Here is a 19,353-nt window from a genome sequence, read left to right on the forward strand (position 1 = left end):
GACTTCTCTGATTCTACGAAAGAGCTATCTTAATTGTAAACATTGCCATTGGTTCATTAAACTCAGGAAACGTCAGAAGTTTTTGTTCACAAGGAGATATGTCTGAACTGACTGAGGGAACTCCTTTCCTTGCAGGAGTAAAACTGCTGTCCTCACAGACAGTAGAATACGCACCATGAATGAAGTGGTGTCTGGAATCAGGATCATCAAAATGTATGCCTGGGAAAAGCCCTTCTCAGCACTGGTCAATTAAGTCCGAAGGTAAAAACTACAGTAGTAACATAAATGGTATATGTTTATTTCTATTAGCTAGATACACAAATAGTACGATAAACCAAGGTCCCCCAGCTAGATAGGATTGATCCCTTTAACATTTGCATTCCTTGTACAGTCCATTTTGTCTTGATGGTGGAGCCATGGTGCTTGAACTCCGCCATGGCTTTTTGCAGCTATATTTTTACATGAATTTCCCCTATGGGAGAATAAATATGTATTGACTTTTTGCATGTTTGCACCTGTTGTTTTCAAAAGGGAATATCGAAGACCAGAAAGTAAATGGGTCGTTCCACCAAATGAATACATTCTGTGTAGTGTAACTTATTTCACCACCCAAAACCCCTCGTTCCTTTAATTTACAGTGTTAAATAACACTAACATGTGAGAACAATATTGTTTGTAAACTAATGTTATAACTTGACTTGTTCCAGCTCAAGTCAACTACAAAATCCACAATGCAATGCTCTCTCTATGGGCTGGCTAGCTAGCTAGCTAGATAGCACATGTCGCTACACACAGTAATATCAAAGACAATATCAGCATGTAAAGTAGCTAATTAGCTGTAAAATCACCTAAACAAACTGCACTATCAATTTAGAAGTCTACAATATCACCATGTTCAACCTGTAGATTGATGTGCCTCACAGAGTGGTATTAACGTTCGCAACGGCAGATACCTTTGAGGATATGGAAAATGTTGCCCATGCTACATCAAGGAGCGCTTATGGAGCCAGATACCTGCCAATAGGTTGAACATACGTATCATTAGGATCGTAAGGAAATCCATACGTAAATTGTTAGGATCGTAACACGGAACCCAAACCGGCTGCGCGCGTGCGCCATCGTGCATAATTTATTTTGTCCCCCTACACCAAACGCGATCACGACACGCAGGTTAAAATATCAAAACAAACTCTGAACCAATGACATTCATTTAGGGACAGGTCAAAAAGCATTAAACATGTATGGCAATTTGCACTTGCTAGCTAATTTGTTCTATTTAGCTAGCTTGCTGTTGCTGGGTAATTTGTCCTGGGATATAAACATTGAGTTTTTATTTTACCTGAAACGCACAAGGTCCTCTACTCCGACAATTAATCCACACATAAAACGGCCAACCAAATCGTTTCCAGTCATCTCACCTCCTTCCAGGCTTTTTCATCTTTGAACTTATATGGTGATTGGCATCTACACTTTCATAGTATTACCACGACAACCGGCAAAACATTTAGTCTTTCAATCACCCACGTGGGTATAGCCAATGAGGAGATGGCACGTGGGTACCTGCTTCTATAAACCAACGAGGTGATGGGAGAGGCAGGACTTGCAGCGCGATCTGCGTCAGAAATAGGAATGACTTCTATTTTAGCCCTTGGCAACGCAGACGCGAGCAGTGTGGGTGCAATAATTGAATACCATGGATTTCTACATTTATTTTGCGATGCTCGCGCACACGACGTGTCCGGTCTGGTCAGCATGTAAGAAAAGCCATGCGTGAAACATGAACGTAAACGTGACATTTCATCTGTGAACATACAAACACCATGTTACGATTACGGACCAACATTTTAGACTTGAACAAATCTTGTATTGCAAGTCAGACGCACAATAATACCTTTGAGAGGTTTGGCAGTTTCGTCTCACCAACCTGTGAGGAGAGCAACCCGAACAAGCAAAACACAGTATAAAAAAAACATAAGTCGGGGAACCAGGAAGAGGTATCCTCCACATTTTCAAGTTAAGTCTCCATTCCCTATTACTCAGAGTTTACTTCACATTTGATAGCTAATGTAATGCATTTGTTTGAAGGAAATAAGTACAAAAGTATCTATATCCACAGTAAAACGAGTCCTATATCGACATAACCTGAAAGGCCGCTCAGCAAGGAAGAAGCCACTGCTCCAAAACCACCATAAAAAGCCAGACTACGATTTACAACTGCACATGGGGACAAAGATTGTACTTTTTGGAGAAATGTCCTCTCGTCTGATGAAACAAAAATAGAACTGTTTGGCCATAGTGACCATCGTTATGTTTGGAGGAAAAGGGGGAGGCTTGCAAGCCGAAGAACACCATCCCAACCGTGAAGCACGGGGGTGGCAGCATCATGTTGTGGGGGTGCTTTGGTGCAGGAGGGACTGGTGCACTTCACAAAATAGATGGCATCATGAGGTAGGAAAATGATGTGGATATATTGAAGCAACATCTCAAGACATCAGTCAGGAAGTTAAAGCTTGGTCGCAAATGGGTCTTCCAATTGGACAATGACCCCAAGGATACTTCCAAAATGGAGGCAAAATGGCTGAAGGACAACAAAGTCAAGGTATTGAAGTGGCCATCACAAAGCCCTGACCTTAATCCTATAGAAATTGTGTGGGCAGAACTGAAAAAGCGTTCTGCCCACACACCCCTTATTTTTGGCACTAAACAGTCTCCATATATACTTCCATTAATTTTTTTCTACTGGTGACCGGGGGACCTTCGGATGAGTCTTGTGAGGCCCCAACATGTACGTGTTTGTGAGATTCTCATCTTCTCAGCAGTCATATTCATTTGTATGCCAAACCGTTCAGATGATTTTGTGAAAAGACAGATTTTCGGGATGTCTCATGGTCCAACAGACACCGCTTTATCTCTGTCACCACAGATGCGGAAGTGCGTCATAGGCAGATTGAGACACATCCAATGATATCTCTTGCTTAAATTGACCGATTTTTATGGGTATTTTTGTGTTGATTAGATTCCAGCGGGGGCGCAGACATCGACCTTGGGGGTTTTAAAGAGCATTTCAATCGGGAAAGGGGGATACCTAATCAGTTGTCCAACTGAATGTATTCAACTGAAATGTGTGTTCTGCATTTAACCCAACCCCTTTGAATCAGAGGGGTGCTGCCTTAATCGACATCCACGTCTTCAGCGCCCAGGGAACAGTGGGTTAACTGCCTTGCTCAGGGGCAGAACGACAGAATTTTACCTTGGCAACTCAGGGATTCGATCCAGCAACCTTCCGGTTACTGGCCCAATGCTCTAACCACTAGGCTACCTGCAATCGAGTACAGGCTTAACATGACAACAGAGACAGGATGTCATAAGGAATTTTATTGAATAGTTTGCGGCCGGTAATTATGCTGTATTGGAAAGTATCATATGGAATGTTTCTGGATGAAATGAGACATCTGTGTATGTCTACCCAGCCACACGATATGCATGGTTAACATGAAACGGATTTCTGCATAAATTAGTCATATCATTTGATCTGATCTTCATCTTAGTCACAACAATAGACAAACAGTGTGCTTAAACTAATAACACACATTATTGTATTTTTCTTGTCTATATTGAATACATAATTTAAACATACACAGTGTAGGTTGGGAAAAAGTATGTGAACCCCTAGGCTAATGACCTTTCCAAAAGCTAATTGGAGTCAGGAGTCCAGGAGAACTGATTGCTGGGGCTGATATCAAGCAAACGGAAGACATTTAGTTTATGATGAGATTATATAAAAATGCCAAGAGTTAAAGACAGCAGTAGGTCTATTGAGCTCATAAAGCATTGATGACATATTTGAGTCGCTGATGAATCGATTGATCAAATTACTAATGTTGCAAAGCTTCACTTGAGCAAGGTTACTTAAAATCAAATAGGAATGACTAGCTTACAGACCACGATTGCTGAGATGGATTGTCGATGAGGCCATTCAACAAGTTCTCTTGAGTTCAGCTTAGTAAAGTCCACTCCTATGCAGCCAAGTAGCTCTGAACAGTACTCAGTCTGTGTAGATCAGTGGACGGGAATTCTCATACCCGGCAGGGTACGATCATGGATGACACACCAGTGTTATTTAGTGTTCCATACGTTGAGCCACTACCAACAGCATAGATGCACCATTTTCACTGTAGAGGATAGCTAAATTGCATGTTGTTTAGCAAATGGTGTTCGATATTGCCTGCCTTGACAGCAGAGGGGGCACTTGATAATTGTAATGGCCGTTACTGCAGCACCTTAGTTCCAAGTCCACTCCTATCCAAATCATATAGCTGTGAACAGCACGCCAGCAATCAGCCTGTGTAGACCAGTGTACGGGAGTGCTCACGGCCGGCCGGGCACGACCATGAAAGACGTGCCGATGTTATGGCGTTCCATACATTCTAATAGACTTAATAGAGAGGAGAGAGCAATAGTGAGGGAAGAGGAAACAGCACAACATGTTAAGGGGAAAGAGTAGGCCCGTGGTCTATACATCAGAAACCATACATAATGCCTACACTGCGCTAGATCAACATGACATGATCAAATTGGCATAGCCCTATGATGAGTGAACAAGATTGCCACCAGTAAGCATGTCGTTGAATGTCTATCCTGTATATATGACAATAACATTTGATTTGTGCAGGCATGATATCTGCTACAAAGAAGACTACGCTATAATGACTCTGCATTGCGTACAGAACTTAAGAATGAAGTGACAATGAGTAACAATGAATATCGTCAGATAATAGGCTAAGCATGGATTATACTTGCGAGCCACTACCAGCAGCATATAGCCAATGCGACCTTGTCCATGCGGAGGATATATCTCTGTGTACTTCCTGAAAAATAAAGTTTGACACAAGACAACATATTAGGCACGTTCATATTGCACCTTAGCCCTGGGCTAAGGGAGATTTTAGTAAACGTGCATTTACAATGATCCATCCAGATCTTATAGCCAGTCATAGCTGTGGGAACTAGGGGTGCTGAGGGTGCTGCAGCACCCCATGATAAATCACAATGAAAACATAGTTTTACATAAATAAAAAAAATCCACCAAATTAATGCACTAGTGCACCAGACCATGTGATGAGAAACAAAAGTAGGCTACAGTGATACTTCAGTGACAAGCGTCGGCTGGGCAAGTAGCCTGTAGCTATCCCTGCAAATTGAAATACAGTGGACAATGATGATCCGTCCGAGTATTCGGGGTCCACCCTTTGCATCGATTTCCACAAATAATTCCACTTGTTGAATAGCCTACAGTTACCAGCTCAGAAACCAGGAATTCAAAAATATGCCATGGATAGTGAAATTATTTGATTGAAATGAGCAACAATTCCCACACAGAAATACCTGAGGTAGCCTACACGATTGCCATGAAGGCAAAGCATGACGGTGTAAATTACAGAGACGATGTGGATGAGTTGTCGAAGACTGTTGCTGTAAATCTAATACAACACGTTACTGAGTACCACTCTCTGTATTTTCAAGCATAGTGATGGCTGCATCATGTTATGGTTATGCTTCTAATCATTAAGGACTGGGAAGTTTTTCAGGGTAAAAAATAAATGGAATGGAGCTAAGCACAAGCAAAATCCTAGAGGAAAACCGCGTTCAATCTGCTTTCCACCAAACACTGGGAGATGAATTACCTTTCAGCAAGACAGTAACCTAAAACACCAAAACACCAAAGGCCAAATCTACACTGGAGTTGCTTACCAATAAGACAGTGACCGAGCTACTGTTTGGAATTAAATCTACCTAAAAATGGTTGCCTTGCAGTGATCAACAACAAATTTGAAAGATTTTGAAAAAAAATTGTAAGAATAATAGGAAAAGTTGCAAAATCCAGGTGGGGAATGCTCTTAGAGACTTACTCAGAAAGACTCTGTCTTTTGTAATTGTAATTGCTGCCAACGGTGCTTCTACAAAGTATTTACTTATGTAAATTAGATATTTCTGTATTTTATTTTCAAGAAATTAGCAAAAAATTCTAAAAACATGTTTTCACTTTGTCATTATGGGTGAGAAATAAAATCACTGTAATCCATTTTGTATTCAGGCTGTAACGCAACAAAATGTGGAGTCAAGTCAAGTGGTATGAATACTTTCTGAAGGCACATATGCGTGTGTGGTTTATAGTATTTGGCTGAGGGCCAGGCACCCCTAGCAGGGCCTCACAGAGGGAGCAAAGTCACATTAACTTCACCAGCTGCCAACAAACAGCTTTCAGTTACATCACAGGTCTGGTCCCCTGATCCCTCTCACCATGAACAGCCAACACTATCCAGCCACGAGACCTGGCTGTAGTCTTCTTTCTGCTTCTCTTTGGCCTCAACATGAGGAGAAGTTGCATGTTTTTGTCTCTGAATGTTACATTCTATGGTAGCTTTTAGTGGAATGTCTGGGGCGTTTGTGGAATTCCCATTCCCAAAACATTCTACCTCCCATATTCTTGGCTGCAGCAAAGTGCACAAAAGCTGTAATAGTCATTCTGTAGATCTTCTTCCATTTTTCTTTATCTGTGAAAAACCTTTGTTAGAATCTATTTATGCATCCATGCGTCAGTCTAATGAACATAAAAAAAATCCCCATTAAAATCTATCAGTTTAAGCTATAGATAACTGTTTTTTTTACATGGGGAAATGGACAAACACGATTAGAAAAAATGAACAGCAATTTTAAAGGAAACGGTTGACTTGGTCTTTTAGCTAGTTAGGTCTTTTTTGCAAAAGGGCCTATTTCGCCCTATTTCGCCCATCCTTTCTCAGAAGCACAACATTGGCACCAAAGAAAATGTCTTTACTATTGTTAAGAATATTAATTATTAACTACTATTTTTAAACAAAAAAGGTAAATACGTGATTTTTCTCTAACATGCTATCATCACTTATGACCGAAAATAACTTCTGGACATCAGAACAGCAATTACTCCCCTCGAACTGGACGAAAATGTTTTCTTTAACGAGTCCGACGCGAAGGATATACTTCTTTCTCAGGAACGGGCCCAAATCCCCATCATTTGCATGAAGAAAATATGTTGGAAAAGGGAGGCAGAGGTCGGGCTGCCTTCTGAGAATTTGTAGGCGAGTGAGTAATCCCCCTCGACCATCAGTCCTGTTAGCCAACGTGCAATCATTGGATAACTAAATTAAGACATTAAAAACTGTAATATCTTGTGTTTCACGAGTCGTGGCTGAACGACGACGACGTGGTCTGTGCCTATTTGTAAATAACAGCTGGTGCACAAAATCTAATATTAAGGAAGTCTCTAGGTTTTGCTCGCCTGAGGTAGAGTATCTCATAATAAGCTATAGACCACACTATTTACTAAATTAGTTTATCTATATATTTTTTTGTAGCTGTCTGTTTACCACCACAAACCGATGCTGGCACGAAGACGGCACTCAACAAGCTGTATAAGGCCATAAGCAAACAGGAAAATGATCACCCAGAGGCGGCACTCCTAGTGTCCGGGGACTTTAATGCAGGGAAACTTAAATCCGTTTTACCAGAATGTTAAATGTGTAACCAGAGGAAAAGAAACTCTAGACCACCTTTACTCCACACACAGAGACAAGTACAAAGCTCTCCCTCGCCCTCCATTTGGAAAATCTGACCATAACTCTATCCTCCTGGGATCCCTGCTTACAAGCAAAAACTAAAGCAGGAAGTACCAGTGACTCGCTCAATAAGGAAGTGGTCAGAGGATGCAGATGCTAAGCTGCAGGACTGTTTTGATAGCACAGACTGGAATATGTTGCTGGATTCTTCCGATGGCATTGAGGAGTACACCACATCAGTGACTTGTTTCATCAATAAGTGCATAGATGACGTTGTCCCTCAGTGACCATACGTACATACCCCAACCAGAAGCCATGGATTACAGGCAACATCCATACTGAGCTAAAGGCTAGAGCTGCCGCTTTCAAGGAGCAGGACTAAGAAATCCTGTTATGCCCTCAGACAAACCATCAAACAGGCAAAGCGTCAATACAGGACTAAGATTGAATCGTACTACACTGGCTCCGATGCTCGTCGGATGTGGCAGGGCTTACAGACTATTACGGACAACAAAGGGAAGCACAGCCGCGAGCTACCCAGTGACACCAGCCTACCAGATGAGCTAAATAACTTCTATGCTCGCTTCGAAGCACACAACACTGAAGCATGCATGAGAGCATCAGCTGTTCCGGACAACTGTGTGATCACGCTCTCCGTAGCCGATGTGAGTAAGACCTTTAAAAAGGTCAACATTCACAAGGCCGCAGGGCCAGACGGATTACCAGGACGTGTACTCCGAGCATGCACTGACCAACTGGCAGGTGTCTTCACTGACATTTTCAACCTGTCCCTGACAGAGTCTGTAATACCTCCATGTTTCAAGCAGACAACCATAGTCCCTGTGCCCAAGAACACTAAGGCTACCTGCCTAAATGACTATTGCCCCGTAGCACTCACATCTGTAGCAATGAAGTGCTTTGAAAGGCTGGTCATGGCTCACATCAACACTATTATCCCAGAAACCCTAGACCCACTCCAATTTGCATACCTCCCCAACATATCTACAGAGGATGCAATCTCTATTGCACTCCACACTGCCCTTTCCCACCTGGACAAAAGGAACACCTACATGAGAAAGATATTTATTGACTACAGCTCCGCGTTCAACACCATAATGGCCTCAAAGCTCATCACTAAGCTAAGGACCCTGGGACTAAATACCTCCCTCTGCAACTGGATCCTGGACTTCCTGGCGGCCGCCTCCAGGTGGCAAGGGTAGGTAACAACACATCTGCCACGATGATCCTCAACAAAGCACCCCCTCAGGGGTGTGTGCTCAGGCCCCTCCTGTACTCCCTGTTCACCCACAACTGCATGATGACTCCAACACCATCATTAAGTTTGCAGATGACACAGTTTGCAGATGATCAGGTAGGCCTGATCACCGACAACGACGAGAGCCTTTAGGGAGGAGGTCAAAGACCTGGCCGGGTGGTGCCAGAATAACAACCTATCCCTCAACGTAACCAAGACTAAGGAGATGAATGTGGACTACAGGAAAAGATGGACCCAGTACGCCCCCATTCTCCTCGCCTGAGCTGTAGTGGTGCAGGTTGAGAGCTTCAAGTTCCTTGGTGTCCACATCACCAACAAACTAGAATGGTCCAAACACAACAAGACAGTCGTGAAGAGGGCACGACAAAGCCTATTCCCCCTCAGGAAACTAAAAAGATTTGGCATGGGTCCTGAGATCCTCAAAATGTTCTACAGCAGCTGCAACATTGAGAGAGAGCATGACTGGTTGCATCACTGCCTGGTACGGCAATTGCTCGGCTTCCGACCGCAAGGCACTACAGAGGGTAGTGCGTACGGTTCAGTACATCACTGCGGCTAAGCTGCTTGCCATCCAGGACCTCTACACCAGGTGGTGTCAGAGGAAGGCCCTAAAAATTGTCAAAGACCCCAGCCACCCCAGTCATAGACTGTTCTCTCTACTACCGCATGGCAAGCGGTATTGGAGTGCTAAGTCTAGGACAAAAAGACTTCTCAACAGTTTTTACCTCCAAGCCATAAGACTCCTGAACAGGTAATCAAATGGCTGCCCGGACTTTTTGCATTGTGTTCCCCCCAACCCCTCTTTTACGCTGCTGCTACTCTCTGTTTATCATATATGCACAGTCACTTTAACTATACATTCATGTACATATGTACATACTACTTCAATTGGCCCGACCAACCAGATGTCCCGCACATTGGCTAACTGGGCTATCTGCATTGTGTCCCGCCACCCACCACCCACCACCCGCCAACCCCTCTTTACGCTACTGCTACTCTCTGTTCATCATATATGCATAGTCACTTTAACCATATCTACATTACATACTACCTCAATCAGCCTGACTAACCGCTGTCTGTATGTAGCCTCGCTACTGTATATAGCCTCACTACTGTTTTCACTGTCTTTTTACTGTTGTTTTTATTTCTTTACTTACCGTTCACCTAATACCTTTTTTGCACTATTGGTTAGAGCCTGTAAGTAAGCATTTTACTGTAAGGTCTACACCGGTTGTATTTGGCGCACGTGACAAATAAACTTTGATTTGATTTGAAACCACTACTAAAGGACACCAATAATAAGAAGAGACATGCTTGTGCCAAGAAACACGATCAATGGACATTTAGACCGGTGGAAATTTGTCCTTTGGTCTGGAGTCCAAATTGGAGATTTTTGGTTCCAACCGTTCCAACTGTCTTAAAACTTCTTATGGCTGGGGGCAGTATTGAGTAGCTTGGATGAATAAGGTGCCCAGATAAACTGCCTGCTACTCAGTCCCAGTTGCTAATATATGCATATTATTAGTATATTTGGATAGAAAACACTCTGAACCTTCTAAAACTGTTTGAATGATGTCTGTGAGTATGACAGAACTCATATGGCAGGCAAAAACCTGAGAAAAAATCCAACCAGGAAGTGGTTGGTCGTTTTTCAACTCATTCCCTATTGAAGATAGTGGGATATTGGTCATGTTGCACCTCCTAAGGCTTCCACTAGATGTCAACAGTCTTTAGAACCTTGTTTGATGCTTCTATTGTGAAGTGGGGCTGAATGAGAGGGGATTGAGTCAGAGGTCTGCCAGAATGCCTTGAGCTCGTGACGCTCGTTCACGTGAGAGCGAGCTCTGTTCCATCGCAATTCTACAGACAAAGGAATTCTCCGGTTGGAACATTTTTGAATTTGGTGCCCTGCACTTTCACTGCCTGTTGTCATATCGATCCCGTTTGCGGGATCTCAACCCTAAGAAGTTTTTAATGAAAGCCTCCACTCCACTCTAGCTAGCTGGCTTGCTAAGTAACGTTACATCATGCGTTGGGATTCATTGTTTACTTAGCTAGCTATCTAGCTACATTTCTTAACAAAAGACTCATCTTAGTGTGCCAGAGCGCAGAATAACTGATGCATTTTTGAACGCTCAACACCCGTTGAATATGTCCAGTGTCAGTAAACAATTGTTGCCAGCAGCACAGTTACCAATGCTCTAGATAACATGAAAAAAGCCTAACCAGCTCTGCTAGGGCGAGTAAAATGATCAGAGTGGGGTGTTCTTTCATTATGTGTCAGGAAGTAGCTAGAAAATGTTAGCCAGTTAGCTTGGGTGCTTGACTGTAGTTGTGAGGTCAGAGCTTTCGGAACAATCCTACTTATTGGCCAGTGCGTCCAGTGGGCGATAGGGCGAGCAATATTCAGTGAGCTGTTCTCTCTCTCTTAGATGTCTGGAAGTAGCTGGCAATTTAGTACAGAATGGTTGGATCAACCTTTAAAGAGATGGGTGGGGCTAAGGCTTAAGAGGGTGTGAACAATGCTGAATGGGTGTAGACAAAGAAGGGCTCTCCAATAGAGTTTACAAGTTGATCAACTTTCAAAGCAGAATTACTTTCCCATTGTTTCCTCAAATGCAGTGTATCATATACCATTTTGTAGCTCTGAGTCTACTTTTATCTAATGTAAAAAATAAAATAAAAAATAAATGTTGCTACATAAGACCGAATCCAAGTGTTGAGTCACAAATCTAAAATATATTTAGATTTGTTTAACACTTTTTTGGTTACCATATGATTCCATATGTGTTATTTCATCGTTTTGATGTCTTCACTATTATTCTACAATGTAGAAAATAGTAAAAATAAAGAAAAACCCTTGAATGAGTAGGTGTTCTAAAACTTTTGACCGGTACTGTATATACACCTAAAGGGGTCCTAAAATTCAAAATCAAATAGCTAAATGATCCTTATGGTATGACCATCTTAAAACAATTCCATATGTTAACTTAGTAGAACCTCCCCCAACGACTTAGACTTTTATAGGTTAAAGGAAAGATTTATAAAGACTCCATTGAATTTAACAGATGTGTAACAGAATGTTTTGTTTAATTGTGTTATTATTGAAAGACTTCACTTTCATTCTTCCCTCAGGAAAGAAATCTCCAAGATCATGTCTAGCTCCTTCCTGCGAGGCCTAAACATGGCCTCCTTCTTTGCGGCCAGTAAGATCATTGTTTTCATCACTTTCGCCGTCTACGTCCTCCTGGGGAACACCATCTCAGCCAGCCGGGTGTTTGTGGCAGTGTCTCTATATGGTGCCATCAAGCTCACGGTGACCCTCTTCTTCCCACTGGCCATCGAGAAGGTGTTCGAGACCATCATCAGTATCCACAGGATCAAGGTACTCTATAGATCATCTGGCACAAAATGGCTGCTGTGCCTCACCGAGGTGCAATGAGTTATTGTAGTTTAGTAAGGTTTGTTAGGCTGAATCATCTCTCTGTTGACCCACAGAATTTCCTTCTGTTGGATGAGACTGAGAGACCCAACATGAGATTCACCTTGGAGGAAAAGAAAGATGCCTCTGTTGAGATCAAGGACTTAATTTGCTACTGGGACAAGGTGAATATTCTGGCAGGGTCAAATGTTTAATGTCCACATGTTTTATAAAATGTTTATTATTAATTTTTTTTTGTATTTTACAATCTTTCTCCTCAATTTCGATCTCGCCTCATCGCTGCAACCCCCCAACGGGCTCGGGAGGTGAAGTTAGAGTCGTGCGTCCTCCGAAACATGACCCGCCTAACCGTACTTCTTAACACCCGCCCACTTAACCAGGAAGCCAACCACACCAATGTGTCGGAGGAAACACCATTCAACTGACGACCAGAGTCAGCCTGCAGGCACCCGGGCCCACCACAAGAGTTGCTAGAGTGAGATGAGCCAAGTAAAGCCCCCCGCCCCCCCCAATTCTCCACTAACCCGGACCACGCTGGGTTAATTGTGCGCCGCCCTATGGGACTACCGATCACGACCGATTGTGATACGGGCCTTAGACCACTGCGCCACTCGGGAGGCCCAAATGTCCACATTTTGATATACAGTGCCTTCAGAAAGTATTCAGACCCCTTGACTTTTTTCACATTTTTTACGTTACAGCCTTTTTTTTATCCTCAGCAATCTACCCACAATACCCCATAATGACAAAGTGAAAACAGGTTTTTAAAAATGTTTGCAAATGTATAAAAAAGTGAAAACAGAAAAACCTTATTTACATAAGTATTCAGACCCTTTGCTATGAGACTCGAAAAAATTGAGCTCAGGTCCATCCTGTTTCCATTGATCATCCTTGAGATGTTTTTACAACTTGATTGGTTCAATTGATTGGACATGATTTGGAAAGGCACACACCTGTCTATGTAAGGTCCCACAGTTGACAGTGCATGTCAGAGCAAAAACCAAGCCATGAGGTTGAAGGAATTGTGCGTTTAGTGCCAAGACAAGATTGTGTCGAGGCACAGATCTGGGGAAGGGTACCAAAAAATGTCTGCAGCATTGAAGGTCCCCAAGAATACAGTGGCCTCCATCATTCTTAAATGGAAGAAGTTTGGAACAACCAAGACTCTTCGTAGAGCTGGCCACCCGGCCAAACTGAACAATCGGGGGAGAAGGGCCTTGGTCAGGGAGCTGATCAAGAACCCGATGGTCACTCTGACAGAGCTCTAGAGTTCCTCTGTGGAGATGGGAGAACCTTCCAGAAGGACAACCATCTCTGCAGCTCTCCACCATCCAGGCCATTATGGTAGAGTAGCCAGACTGAATTCACTCCTCAGTAAAAGGCACATGACAGCCCACTTGGAATTTGCCAAAAAGCACCTAAGACTCGGACCATGAGGAACAAGATTCTTTGGTCTGATGAAACCAAGATTGAACACTTTGGCATGAATGCCAAGCATCACATCTGGAGGAAACCTGGCACCATCCTTACGGTAAAGCATGGTGGTGGCAGCATCATGAAGTGGGGATGTTTTTCAGCGGCATGGACTGGACACGTCAGGATCGAGGCAAATGTGAATAGAGCAAAGTACAGAGAGATCCTTGATGAAAACCTGCTCCAGAGCTCTCAGGACCTCAGACTGGGGTGAAGGTTCACCTTCCAACAGGACAATGACCCTAAGCACACAGCCAAGACAATGCAGGAATGGCTTCGGGACAAGTCTTTGAATGTCTTTGAGTGGCCCAGCCAGAGCCCGGACTTCAACCTGATTTGAACACCTCTGGAGAGACCGGAAAATAGCTCCCAACACTCCAACAGCAACACTCCCCATCCAACCTGACAAAGTTAGCGAGGATCTGTAGAGAAGAATGTGAGAAACTCCCTAAATACAGGTGTGCCAAGCTTGTAGCCCAGGGGTGCAGCAGTCTAAGGCACTGCATCTCAGTGCAAGAGTTGTCACTACTGTCCCTGGTTCGAATCCAGGCTGCATCACTTCCGGCTGTGATTGGGAGTCCCATAGTGCGGCGCATAATTGGCCCAGCGTCGTCCGGGTTTGGCTGGGGTAGGCCGTCATTGTAAATAATAATTTGTAATATCAGTTTTTTTATTTTTAATAAACTTACAAACATTTCCAAAAAACTGTTTTTTCTTTGTAGATTGATGAGGGGGAAAAAACTATTTAAACAATGTTAGAATAAGGCAGAAAACTGTTATGTTTTAATTCTCAGAGTAAAAACTCTATGGACACTATTAAAGCTCAAACCAAGTTTATTCTTTCGAGTGTCAATACAGCTGCATTAGACAAAGACATTCACACAAGCACTGACATTTAACCTGTTCTCCTATGCTGAATCTCCTCTTACACATCTGAACAAACATTGCATCTTTATTGCTAGGCAGGAAACTAAGTGATACAGGCCATAAACTGGCACCCCTCAGGTCTCTATTACAACTAATGACTAATAACATTTAAAGTTCAGAATTCCAATCCTATCAAAACTAACAAAATGTGGGGAAAAGTCAAGGGTTCTGATTACTTTCCGAAGGCACTGTACAAAACAAGAAGACACCTGTCCTGTGTGGTAACTTCATGTGTTGCTATGAAATGTCCCTCCCTTCTATCCCCACAGTGTCTGGATGCCCCGTCTCTCCAGAACCTGTCACTCACAGTGAAATCGGAGCAACTCGTTGTTGTTATTGGACCTGTGGGAGCTGGAAAGGTCAGAGGTCATGCATAGTTAGGAGTGTTACTGTGACCATATTACCGCCACTCCGGCGGTCACGAGTCATGAAGGCAGTCAATATCCACGTTACCATTTAGTCACAGGAATTAGGCTTCTCCAAGCGCTGATGGTCATTAGTAGCCTACGAAACTTACTAACTGCCTGGTACTCAGCACTCTATTGTCCCTCTAATCACTCTGACATCAATGCAAATGTATCGAAAATGTAATCAAACACTTCATGAGAGCCCATGAGCTCAACATTTGTATAGGCTATGCAATTGCACATGAAAACCAAATGAACCACGGGAAAAGCGTCCTCCATTCGCTATTTAAGTCCATAGATTACATTAATTTGTTTCCCCTGCCCCTGTTTTGAGATAGGTGCATGATAATGGTCCATTTTAAATCAAAACAAAAGTTCACACAGTACCAGTCAAAAGTTTGGACATACCTACTCATTCCAGGGTTTTTCTTTATTTTACATTGTAGAATAATAGTGTAGACATCAAAACTACGAAATAAAACATATGGAATCATGTAGTAACCAAAAAAGTGTTAAACAAATAAACACATTTGAGATTCTTCAAAGTAGCTACCCTTTGCCTTGATGATAGTTTTAGTATATGTAAAGCCAGTGTTAAATCAAGAATAGTCTGATGGGTGACAATATTACCCTATCACTTATATATTATCACTTTTTCTAATCATAGTTGCACACCTTATGTACACCGTATGTAGCCTTGCCCATAGGCCTATATGTTTTGATAAGGTTTGTATCACAACTAAAGTGGACAAATAAAATTAAAATTAAACACATTAATTTGCTTTATAAGGGCTGTAGAGCCTAACTGATAAGCATCGCGTAAGTTTGGGTAAGAATTTTCACCATAAAAATGCACCTTAATAATAAAAGCATTACTTTTGATAATGGTGTTTTCCCGCTAATGGAACATTCACGCTTATAGCCTACTGCCGTGTGCGCATTGCTGCGCACATAATGTGAAGAAATAGCCTAATAGTTAATCAACATTTTAAGCTAAATGTTCTGATCTGTTGCTTCAGCCTCATTGCATAAAACAGGTTTATTGATGCTGGTGGTTGTATTAATTTGGGATCTATCGCTTCCCACAACTGTCCCAGACTATGTTGGTAATATATCTTTCTCGCACAGAATAGGTCACCTTTTGTACTATGGGGGATTGTAGACTGACATAGGCTAGTGCTTTTACTGTTCGTTAGGCCTACTCATCTTGTTGGCTGACGAAAAGTACATGTGGACAGTTCTTCCAATACCTTTTAATATGCACCTCGGAATTGGATAAGTACGCCCGCAGTTGCGTCACCGACGTGTCTGTCTTCACTTGTAGCCTGTGAGAAAGACCAGATCAGGTGATGGAGAGCCATGTGAGTGAAAGGTGCTTCTGAGAATACAGTACTCAGGAAGAAGGGAATTATAATTATTATATTCAGCCCAATGGCACTGTGTCCACTGGCTGCAAAAGGCATGGATTTTTTTAGGGGACATTACGGCCACACTGGATGTAAGGGAATGCCGCCGGGAAATTCGAGGCATTATCAAGCGCTTGTCAAGTTGTGAATGAGAGTGATGAAGTGTGTACAGCCTGTGTAAAAAAAACAAAGCAGAGCTCATGCCTTTCATGCAATGTTTTTCAAATCATCAGAGTCACATCATGCAGCCTTACAATGTATTCAAAATCCAAACATATAGTCCAACATTTGTAGAACAACTAAAGTTACATTAATAATTCTATATTAAGCATATAGGAGTACCTATCTTTGTTAACCACTCAACACGGAATAGCCGCATGTGCGCACTCCTTCAAATCGTTTGGAGAACATATCCTTTCTATTTTATTCAGCTTTGTTCAATTGGATTCGTCATACTATAAAATAATGCAACGGAATTCTAATCAAATCTTGTCTGTTAAATGAACTAGTGTAGCCCACAGCCATATGGCATAACATAAGGATAACTCAGAGTATGCCATTCTGAAATAGACTACATTTCTTCATATCATGTTTCTTTAGACCTGTCTAAAATAAATATTGAATCAATTGTGAGGGAGTAGACTATATTACATGGATTTATTGTGAAGGTGCAGACTATATTACATGGATTTATTGTGAAGGTGCAGACTATATTACATGGATTTATTGTGAAGGTGCAGACTATATTACATGGATTTATTGTGAAGGTGTAGACTATATTACATGGATTTATTGTGAAGGTGTAGACTATATTACATGGATTTATTGTGAAGGTGCAGACTATATTACATGGATTTATTGTGAAGGTGCAGACTATATTACATGGATTTATTGTGAAGGTGCAGACTATATTACATGGATTTATTGTGAAGGTGCAGACTATATTACATGGATTTATTGTGAAGGTGCAGACTATATTACATGGATTTATTAGACTTTTTAAAATGTAGATGTTCCAAAGGTCTGCATCAGTGGCTTATACTGTAGGCTATGTGTTGAAGCCAGGAGATGCTAAATGTGTTTGCTAATTAACAGTCAATTACCGTGAGACCGGCAGTTATTTGCTTGACCATCACCGGCTGATGAAATTTTGTGACTGCCACGGCCTAATGCACAGTACATATTGTAAAATATGTAGTAAGCCATATCAGCCAGCTCACTTGTTTACCCTCCCATCTCCCACAGTCCTCCCTGCTCAGCGCTATCCTGGGGGAGCTGCCTCGTGACAAGGGGGTGTTGAGTGTCAAAGGTCAGCTGACCTACGCCTCCCAGCAGCCCTGGGTGTTCCCTGGAACCATCCGCAGCAACATCTTGTTTGGCAAAGAGCTCCATCCTCAGAAGTATGAGAAGGTCCTGAGAGCCTGCGCCCTCAAGAGGGTAAGACACACTGAATGGAGCTCTCATGGTATTTATTCTAGGAGCGTTGCAGTGGTTGTAATGGCTTTGTGTTCAGTGACTGTTAACCCCTGTCGTCTCTGTTATCACTTCTGTGTTTAGGACATGGAGCTGCTGCCAGACGGGGACCTGACATTGATAGGGGACAGAGGAGCAACCCTCAGTGGGGGACAGAAAGCTAGAGTGAACCTGGCCCGGTAAGACCACAGCTCCACTTCATACCAGAGTAGAAATTAGTTGAGGTACATTCTATAGATGAATATCCTCCAGTCTCTATCTGAAAGCCTTGTTGTGTCTCAGGGCTGTGTACCAGGATGCTGATATCTACCTGCTGGACGACCCTCTAAGTGCTGTGGATGCTGAGGTCGGGAAACACCTGTTTGAACAGTGAGTGAACCACAGTTTCAGCTGAACAGGTTGTATTTTTTTAACCTTTATTTTACTGGACTTGTCCCATTGAGATAAATAATTACTTTACAAGAGACAAAATAACAGCTCAAAGTTTGACCCATTTACAACATAAAACAACCCACTACAGTTTAAAAATATACATTTACACATTGAGCAGCAAGATGATTTGGGGAGGTATGGTGCAACTATGAAATGATGACCTCTTCCTAACAAAAAAAGAAGTGCCACTTTGAGGACCCTGTGTTTCAAAAGAGAATTCTTAAAAATCGAAATAACTTCACAGATCTTCATTGTAAAGGGTTTAAACACTGTTTCCCATGCTTGTTCAGTGAACCATAAACAATTAATGAACATGCACCTGTGGAACGGTCGTTAAGACACTAACAGCTTACAGAAGGTAGGCAATTAAGGTCACAGTTATGACAAGTTAGGACACTAAAGAGGCCTTTCTACTGACTCTGAAAAACACCAAAAGAAAGATGCCCAGGGTCCCTGCTCATCTGCGTGAACGTGCCTTAGGCATGCTGCAAGGAGGCATGAGGACTGTAGATGTGGCCAGAGCAATAAATTGCAATGTCCGTACTGTGAGACGCCTAAGACAGTGCTACAGGGAGACAGGACAGACAGCTGATCGTCCTCGCAGTGGCAGACCACGTGTAACAACACCTGCACCTCAAACATCACACCTGCGGGACAGGTACAGGATGGAAACAACTGCCCGAGTTACACCAGGAATGCACAATCCCTCCATCAGTGCTCAGACTGTCCGCAATAGGCTGAGAGACGCTGGACTGAGGGCTTGTAGGCCTGTTGTAAGGCAGGTCCTCACCAGCAACAACATCGCCTATGGGCACAAATCCACCGTCGCTGGATCAAACAGGACTGGAAAACAGTGCTCTTCACTGACAAGTCGCAGTTTGTCTCACCAGGTGTGATTGTCGGATTTGCATTTATCGTTGAA

At 42.6% G+C, this 19,353-nt stretch overlaps 1 pseudogene; it reads left to right on the forward strand.

Annotated features, from left to right (window-relative positions):
* LOC139373156 (ATP-binding cassette sub-family C member 4-like) overlaps nt 1-19,353 on the forward strand; it is a 43,356-nt pseudogene that overhangs the window by 11,321 nt on the left and 12,682 nt on the right.

This window comes from Oncorhynchus clarkii, chromosome 18, assembly GCF_045791955.1.
Source record: "Oncorhynchus clarkii lewisi isolate Uvic-CL-2024 chromosome 18, UVic_Ocla_1.0, whole genome shotgun sequence".
NCBI lineage: Eukaryota > Metazoa > Chordata > Actinopteri > Salmoniformes > Salmonidae > Oncorhynchus > Oncorhynchus clarkii.